Source organism: Aptenodytes forsteri, unplaced genomic scaffold, assembly GCF_000699145.1.
Source record: "Aptenodytes forsteri isolate BGI_AS27 unplaced genomic scaffold, ASM69914v1 Scaffold59, whole genome shotgun sequence".
Lineage (NCBI taxonomy): Eukaryota > Metazoa > Chordata > Aves > Sphenisciformes > Spheniscidae > Aptenodytes > Aptenodytes forsteri.
In genome coordinates this window covers 2436008-2444938 of record NW_008794085.1, presented here as the reverse complement: position 1 = coordinate 2444938, position 8931 = coordinate 2436008, and positions in this window count along the sequence as shown.

Below are 8931 nucleotides of genomic sequence, written 5' to 3'. Positions count from 1 at the left end.
CCCGCCGCTGCGGCGCCCGTGAGGGGAAGAGAAGACGGAGGGCGGTTAGTTTGGCTGCGAGACGTCCCCGTGGGGCCTGGGCCCTCCGCTGCTGCGCCGGAGCGCTGCGAGTAAACGGAGTTCTGTCTCCTTACCTAATGCTCGGCCCAGAATGTCATCGCCTTTCACAGAGCGGTCATAAGTTTTGAAAAAATCTGTCATTAAATGTTAGCTCTTAGTTTGCCTAGATGTTGCTGCTTTTTTTTTCTCCCCGCAGGCAATGTCAGCGGCTGTACACAAAAGCGTAAGAAGTCCTTCTCTGTGTCCTGTTGTTATTCGGCTAGTCTAAGATGACATTTCTGTAGAACACACTGTAAAGAAGACAGCTTCACAGTTGATCTCGAGAGTTGCTCGGTGCTGTCTGAAACAAAGGCGTTGCTGATTTGAGCAATGAGCTTACACCAGGAATTCCTGGCACTCACCGAGAGCAAGTTTTGCCCAGACATAACAAAAATGCCGCCCTGTGGGAGACCTCACGTATCTGACAGCCCTCTCTGTGGCTGGGAGCGGTGGTGGAGGAGCACCAAGACACCCGGTCTGGCACATGCCTTACTGCCCAGAGAACATCGGTTAAATTGTCTAGCATTACCTCACTAAATACGTGAGGCTTTTAATAAAATTACCCAATAGAACTCAGTAAAATTAATCGAGTAATCATGATCCATAGGATTTGATTACTTTCATTACTGGGGTTTGCAAGACTGCAGCCTTCACTGACTCGGTGACATCCTCATTGATTTTTCTTGATGCCTACCACCTTCATACCCAAGTACATCAAATTCTGCAATCGTGTATGTATACCTGCAATATCCAATTCTCAGTCCTGCCCGTTGCTGTATGTTGACATCTCACATCTCTTTATTCTTACAGTTTGGTACAGGAGAAGAGGTCAGTTTTTATGCTGCCTTTCATAATTTGAAATTTTCATCCTAATTTCTTTCCAGGTTAATAAACAGTAATTTTCAATATTATCAACCTTATTCTGGTTTTGTTTTTAAAGATGAGGTCACCAGAACAGGTTCCGCTGAGTAAAATAACGTTTTTAATACAGTAAACATTTTAATTTCTAATGACTAATGAGTCTTTAAAGAATATTCAGCTCCATTCTCTGTAAACTTACCTTTATTGGTCCAATATTCTCTTTACATTTAGCTTTGAGGAGAGTATCCTGTTGGAGGACTCAGTGCAAATAATCATAAACATCTAAACACAAGCAAAGTGAAGAGATTGAGGATTATGTTTGTCAATTTGTCGAAGGCTAGGCTGTTATAGTCCAGGTCAAGAAATAACAGAACAATTACTGACAGAAAAGAGGCTTAAAATGCAGTAGACAGGATGGCTGTTATGACTGGAAAGCCACCATCACAGAAAAATAGCAGCAATTGGGATATAAAATATTTCTTTTTAATAGATTATATAGTTATACACCCTTTCGTAAATTCAGTTATTCACCCAAGTTGGCAAATTTTGATTATTTTTCTGTATTTTCAGCGTAAGAAGGTGGTAACACAGGATACAGGCCGTACATTAGCATTTTCGCTGTTAGGGTCACTAAGTGGACAGAGCGATGCTCTGTGGCGTGCAACAAGGGATGGAATCGCAAAAGAAAATGAGTCTTGTAGGTTTTTCTGCCACAGACATAGCTGTGACAAACCTCCTTACATCTCTTACACGCTGCTTGCTCTGCTTCCAGATTCTTTTCCATTCAACATTTCTTTTTTTCAAAGGTCAGCTTGAGAATGGAAAAATGCTGAATAAGGTCAAAATCAGCCTTTCAAAATTCTCACCAAAATTTAACTCCCAGGAATGAAATACTCTCCTGTCATCAAGATTGGAAGTAAAGCTCTTTCTCTCGTTTATGGGTAGACCATAATGACTTCTCCAGGCAGATGAAAAAGGCATGTATAGGGCTAGTAAACTGACTGGTTCTTGCTGTGTAGGAAGCACACTCTGGCAGCTTGCAGAAATACTGATTATTGTTTTGGCTTTCAGTACCTTTGCGATAACAGTAATCAATATTTTTAATAACAATACATTCTTTTTAGAGTTATTTAGGTCACAGGAAATCATTCCTCGCAGTGCAGAAGAAATGTTTCATTTTATGACTCAGGTTAATTACAGAGACTTTGGACCTTTATACCGTAGCTTTGCTGCAGGTGCACTCTTAGGAGGAAGCAGACTTACACAGAGTGTAATACATCAGTGGTAATGGCAAGTGGGACAACAGACTTTGTTCACAGGAAGGATTAAGCTCCCGGAGCTTTAAAAGATAATACATGGGGTGGGTGGTGCTGAACTCCCTTTGTCCATTTGATCTTAGCAGCTGTTCCTGAAGTTGATGCTATTCAAAAGAGAACTCCCCAAGCACTTTGCTGTGCATCATGGGGTGCGTTTGGTTTATGTTTTTTTTAAAGGGCCGGCCAGGAAAGGAGAAGTCTTTGTGGGATGCGTTCAGGCGAGAGCGCCAGAGGAAATTTTACCTTATGAAAAACTGTAGCCCAACACAGTTCTTTATTGATAATGCACCGGATTGGTATAACATAGTCTTCATAAACCACAGTGCGAATTAAAACACACCTTTCTAAAGCGGTTCATAACAAGGTGGCATATAAGCAGGGTTTTGGTGTAGGGAAAGGGTGGTGTCATTGGAGGTTTTGGTTCCTAAGGGATACGGTAGAGGAGAACATCAAGTATTTCTTGTACTCTCTTGAGTAACATCATAAATATCCTGTAATGGATGTCAGGTCTTTGACAGTAACCCAGATTTTAAAAGTCCAACTCCTTAAACAGTTTTTTCCTTCTTTACTGGGGTTTGCTTGAATCTAATTGATGGAATTATCTGGAGACTCACTTTATTCTGCTTCATAATTCAGCAGTTCAGAAAAAAACCTTTTGTTACTTCATAGACGTTCCTCTCTGTGATATATAGACCATTACCCTTAAAATTAATTTTAGTCCCATTTCTTTTAGAAATGTAGTTTATAGAATAAATTATTAGAGACATTTTGAAGATGTATTTATCCTTTCTTCTTTGTAATCCTTTGCTAAAAAGTGGGATTAAGAATTATAATGGGAAAAATATTAAAGAACCAGAGGAAACTGCATGCTTTGGGAAATGAGATGTACAAAATACCTCTAAAAACTTAAATTCAAGCTGGATTAAACTGTAACACGGACAGGAGGGCAAAGAGGCTTCCACAATTCAGAAAGAGATGGACTGATCCACAGTTTGTTTGCATTTCAATTCAAACTCATCTTCTTAAGTACATTCAAAAATGCTGTTTGCTGGAGTGGTTTCTATAGCAGTGTCCTGCTTCATTACAAATCAGCAGGGCTGATGAACCATGGACTAGCAGAAGCTCATTAAAATGTCTGATCCTGTTATGCAATAGGCCAGTGGCAGCCTGTGACTCCTTTATTGTCTCCTGATGTAAGAACTGTGTCTCGACAAAGCCCAGCTCATAGGGCTTTCACATCTCTTTGTGGAGATGCATAAAAATAACCTCATGAGCCAGCCTGTGGGTTGTGCTGTGTGCTGGTAAGCGCTTTAAGATCTGTTCTCGGTTCCAGCTCATACATTAGAAGCTCCAGTCATGCGGTGATCTTAACAGATATCTCTACCCGTGCAGGGCCCGTTGGAGGCTCCAAAGATGCAGACAGCAACAGCAGGATTTAGGTGGACTTTACATACTTAAGTCCACCTGTGTGATCCAGTCCCTCCTCTGTCCCCCTGCCCCACTACGTGACAGTCACTTGGCTCAGTATCTAAAAGACATTCAACTTTTGTCTGAAAGTTCCCTCTGCTCTTGCACTTGGACTGTGAGGTTTCAGGCTAATCCCTGTTAGATTGCAAAAAGTAGAGAAAAAGATGCCTGTCTTTCCCCAGGGGTTTGACCAAGCACACCAACATTCACAAAACCATCCCTGGGATGAGATGGTGTTGCTGCCTGGTCAGAGCATCCCCCACCCAAGTCTTTGTGCCAAACCAGTGCCACAGAAAGCAAACTAAGCATCAGGGATCCAAGAAGATGCGACACAAGAGGGATGCTGACTCCGCAGCAAAGAAACTATGGGCAAAACTTTTGAACAAGAGCGTCTTAGGGTGAGTGACAAGATGCCAACTAAACCACGGGCTATCACTGTTTCACTCCTCCTCCCCAAACTTGTCTACGCTGTTATGCTTTTGCACAGGCCCTGGTTTTTATTGCACCCTCGTCTGAGTCAGTTCAGCTCACTAATTCTATTTCTTTTATTTGTCTGTTGGGCTAGTGCTCCAACAGAATTGGCTCACAGAGGGTTCCACATACGCTAGAGCCAGTACAAGATAATCCAGGGGAGGAGAGAGGGAAAAGAAAGCATGGGGAGAGGAATGGGACTTCCCAGTTTTAGTGTCAATGAGGCGTTAGATCCACTCAACCCTTTCATGGAGCTACACCCCCACATTTCTGTCTCTGCAACCTTATTTCTGGTTAAAGGTGGGAGCAGATATTCACCTCATTTAACTATCTCCACGCATGATACAGGCACCATAGGCACCCAAACTTTCCTTTCCATTCTGGGAGGCAGGCACCAGGTAAGCTTTTATTGAATTTACCCCAAAGTCCTTTGGAGGAGGATAAAACATCAGATAGCTACAATACCTGCAGCAACTCAGGTTCACTTCTGAAATCTTTCGGACTATTTCTAGTTCAAGGGACTACTTCTGTGAGGGAAGGAGCAGCGCAGATAATGCCATTTAATTCAACCGTGTTGAAGGGTTTCAGTGATGCAGATACTTCATGAAAAATTTTGATCTTAGTAGCTATAGCAACTTGTGCCATAGAAGAACAGTTGTTGTTCTTCCCACCCTGGCCTGTGCTACACATACACCATCTTCAGAGAATATGTGCAGTATTTTGCACGTCTGCTTCAATTTCCATCTGAAAAAGCTTCACAAACATTTGTTCAACATCTCACACTCATGAATAAATGAGGGCTCAGGGCTAAATATCACTGAATTTCGTGCATTTAACTGCTTTCCTTCATTCAGATAGTTGCTAAGATAGTTGGGCAAAAGTCATTACCAAACACTAAGGCGCTCAGAAGTGTTTGAAATTGTTGTAAAGGAAGAGCAAAAAGTAGCGTCAGGGAAATTAAGAGAAGCTCCCACAGATTGTGAAAAGCAGCAAAACAGCATTTCAGGGGAAAGCGGTGAATGAAGAGTGTTAGTGTGGTGTCCGCAGAAACAGTCTCTGGTTTATTTGACCTCTCCCCAGTCATAAAAACAAGACTTTTTTCATTGTCAGCAAATAAACATGTCTGTGTCGTTGTTCAGCACCCCAAAATAACACACAGAACCCCAAACTCTGAAGGGTTATCAGATAAAAAGGAGCAGGAGTGCTGTTATAATTTTAAACATGTGGGAACTGAGGCACCAAAGTATTAAGTGTGTTTTCAGGGAAGTCCATTCCACAACCCAGGGCTGTAATTTATTTTCTTAGCTCCAATTTCAGATCCTTAGGACTCATATACTTTTAAAAATTAAATTTCAATAGAAATATACCCCTGACACTCTCACGTGAGTTTACCATTCATTTTGCACTCCTTTGGAGCAGCATGGGCCTACGAGCTACCAGGAGTGACGCCGCATGCAAGTACAAATATTCTCCTTCCATGAGAAAATTTACTGCAGCATCATTTATTGACTGTGAAAAGAATTATACATGTGTCAGAAGAGAAGAATTAAAGCTTTCACCCAGTGCCACTATCAACCATGCAGTGAAATATTTAGGAAAATAAAATTTCCAGAATCGTATTTTACCACAGTACAGCCCTTTCAGTGTGAGGCCCACAAAGTAAGACTAAGTGTCAGAAAAGCGACATAACGTAATGATTTCAGTCCTGTCTCTCTTTAGCTGGTCTGTGACTAGCTTGCAGAGCAATTAAACTACAGTTAGCCACGGTGAACACAGCTGATACTCTGGTTTTTAAGCATGCTCAGCTGCAACTATTTTCAAACAATTCAAACGATGCCTCTCCCAAGAGAGGTGCTTCATGTCACGCCACCGGAGTACAGTCTGAGCTAGGATGAGTTTACTGCTTAAAGACACTTAAATGGAAATCCTTTCTTTTTCATTTTAGGATGAGCTCAGCAAAAGCATAAGGAAACAATTGTGTATGTGCTTCTATACCACCCCTCAGTCTGGCAAGTGCTGATGCACGAGTGCCTACGTACAACTTAAACTTCACGTGCACAAGTACCATTGCCTGTTAGGAAAAAAAAGTAAATGTCAAGACAGATCACCAGCTGAAACTATTTTGCAAAAATGCAATATTCAAGTTAATGTCTTAAAAATAGAATCAAATACTTCCTGTTTAAAATAAATTTTAAGGGCAACAATATGGAAGCGAGCAGTATCTCTCAGCTCTGCCAAGACATGCTGTCTCTGCAGATAGCTGGCATGCCTCCTGCACGCTGCACCTGCAACAGAAAAGCAGAGACAAAACCAAAAAAGAAGAAAATATTTTAAAATCTAAATGTTTAAAGATAATGAGAAAATCTTGGTAATGTGAGTTGTTTTCTCCTCAGTTCTTAATCTGAAACCTGCACAAAGAAACTTCTCATTCACTCGTACCCACACAGTTTAAACATCACAAATACAGCTAGCATAATAGCTCTCTGTCCAGAACTGGAAAGACAACGATGAGTAACTTGTTCTTACTGGTCTCTAGGGTAATGGTTTAAGAAAGGTTTTCTGTTATTTGAAGAAATAAAGTGAGCTGCTTTACAAACAGATTCAGGCCAACAAATGGATCTTTAAAAATGTCCTTAAGTGAAATAATTTTTGTAAAATTGTTATCAGGGGTTGCATTCCAGCAAACACCTGAACGCCCCTCTCCGTAAGCTTAGGTTATTTCTTTGAATGTCTGTAGAAACAACGTCTAAAGTTGTATGCTGTGGGCATAGTAACAACTGTACTACACACCCCTTCAGTCACTGTTTAGGCTGTGACATGTGCTACTAGGACACTGAGATTATTATTACATCAGGTCCCTCTTAAATGAAAACTGGTATTCTACACTGTACACTTGGATTTACAAGAAGTTAAAGAGTACCCTTTTGAAATGAAGGCAAAGAAATCTTTTTAAACAGCTGGGGTGGAGCATAAAAGGAATCAATCAGCAGTAAAAAAAAAAAAAGGCCTTTTTTCAAATAAATAGTATCAGGAAGCATGGTGGAAAAGGTTTGTTGTCATATTGAAATCACTTCAACTGCTGAAAATTGCAAAAGAAAAAATATGAGCCATGGAGAAGATTTTTTTTAGGTTCGATCATAAGTTATACTGTCATTTTTGTCTCCATATCCACATAGATGACAGTCACCTTTCCCTGGTGACTAAAGTACACTTGCTGGATTCTGAAAGGCAGTTACAAAATGAGGTTAGGGATCCCTCAGCTAGGATAAAGCAATCTTGATTTTAATTTCAAACATCCAGTATTTTTCAGGTGTGTGAAATTGCCTATAGAAGAAGGAGCGTGTGAGTGTTTCATAAGGAAAAAAGCACCTATGTTTCCCTTTTATACTATCTATAGGAAAGGGAAAAACTTCTTTTTAGTGCTACAGTTAGGTGCCAGCATGCAATTATCTGATTTAGTGCAAAGTTTTAGAGCAGAGGATTTAAGACCTGCAGTTGTTGTCTTCACCTCTTGCTGGAGGTGACTGCCTCTAGAATATCAACTAGAGCAGCTAAGAGGGGAACATCTATTCCTTCCTGACAACACCATTAGGAGAGTTGTCTCCTGGAAAGGAAAAAAACACAGTATGGCTGCACAGCACAGACAGCGAGGGATGAACGGTGTTGGTGTGTAGAGAGCTTGCACAGGAGAATGCCTGAAGAAAAGCTGGGAGCAGAGGGTCTCACAAGCAGCATCATTGCTCATGCTTTCTATTACTAGAGCAGGGCTCAGTGCCAGCTCCAAGGGGCAATTTAATCATGGAAAGCACCAGCGTGAAATAATATTTACACAGGTTTGGTGTCATGGGATGCAAGTGTGTGGAGTCTTTGGGGCAGCGCTACGCCCTGTGGCTTATCACAGAGGTGAAAGGAAAGCCCTTCCCTTGCAGGGGGGAAGGCTGCAGAGCCGCGGTGCAGCCCTGGGGACACCTCAGCACTGCACCGTGTCCTGAGAGCTGCAAGGTTTTCCTGTGGGCTTCGAGAGGTGGTACATCTTGAGGAGCTGCACACGCAGAGCTGCGGATGGTGAGAAATACGGCAATCCACGACCCGTGACTCTGAAGACAGAGGCAGAATTGGTCTGGTTTCAAATACACATTTGTAAATGTTGAAAACAGTATAAGGCTTTTAAAAGCAAGATAACACAAAAACAGTCATTTAGAGAAAATTTTGTGGTTTTTTTTAACACTGTTTTCTTCCAGTCTTAAGGTCTTTCTGACATGCAGCTTACTACTTAGTAGTAAGCTTACTACTGAAAGAGGCTGTGAGCTCCGCTGCAGCCTCTGTCAGCTGGGGACCACGGTACCGTGGGGCAGAGGGAGGATGAGCCACTCACTAGCAGTCTGCCCGACCGGCTCCCCAGTTCGGGTCTCCGATTTGTTGGGGACCAATCTTAGATCATTCATCTCTTCCTCTTTTCCCGAATAACGCCTAAATATTCTGCATGACCAGAATGTGGATTTGAAATTGCTCTCCTTGAGTCAAAAGATAGGTGTAGCCCACCAGGGCCTTTGAAGGGAGAGACTGGTGCTGTGATTCTGGCTGAGAAGGGGCTCCGAGCAAGGAGGAAGGTCAAATGTCTAAACACAGTAAAAGCCATTAATAATTGCAAATCTAAGCGCTTATTTTCTGCGGAAAATTGCACATACCGGTGCTTTTTAAACTCCCCTATTCAAGG